The sequence below is a fragment of the Penaeus monodon genome, chromosome 31 (genome assembly GCF_015228065.2).
Source record: "Penaeus monodon isolate SGIC_2016 chromosome 31, NSTDA_Pmon_1, whole genome shotgun sequence".
Taxonomy (NCBI): domain Eukaryota; kingdom Metazoa; phylum Arthropoda; class Malacostraca; order Decapoda; family Penaeidae; genus Penaeus; species Penaeus monodon.
In genome coordinates this window covers 16,267,690-16,267,952 of record NC_051416.1, presented here as the reverse complement: position 1 = coordinate 16,267,952, position 263 = coordinate 16,267,690, and positions in this window count along the sequence as shown.

The following is a 263-nucleotide window of genomic DNA, read 5'->3' as shown; positions in this document are numbered from 1 at the left end:
TTGCCCAACCCAAAACCTCAACCCAGCCTAAAAGATCTTTTCCAACGAAAAATCAAAATTTCCCAAAAAAATAAAGACGAGGAGAGGGGGAAATCTCGCAATCTGCACTGGATGTCAGCAATCTGTGTCGTATATCATGGCGTTGTTGTTGTAGTAGGCAGGTGAATGTCATTAGCTCGGGGCGCTTATCTCCATAACTGTGTTGGATCTGATGAGTTTGGTAGCGGAGGTAATCTTGCGTCCGGTTTTTATGGGGGAGAAAA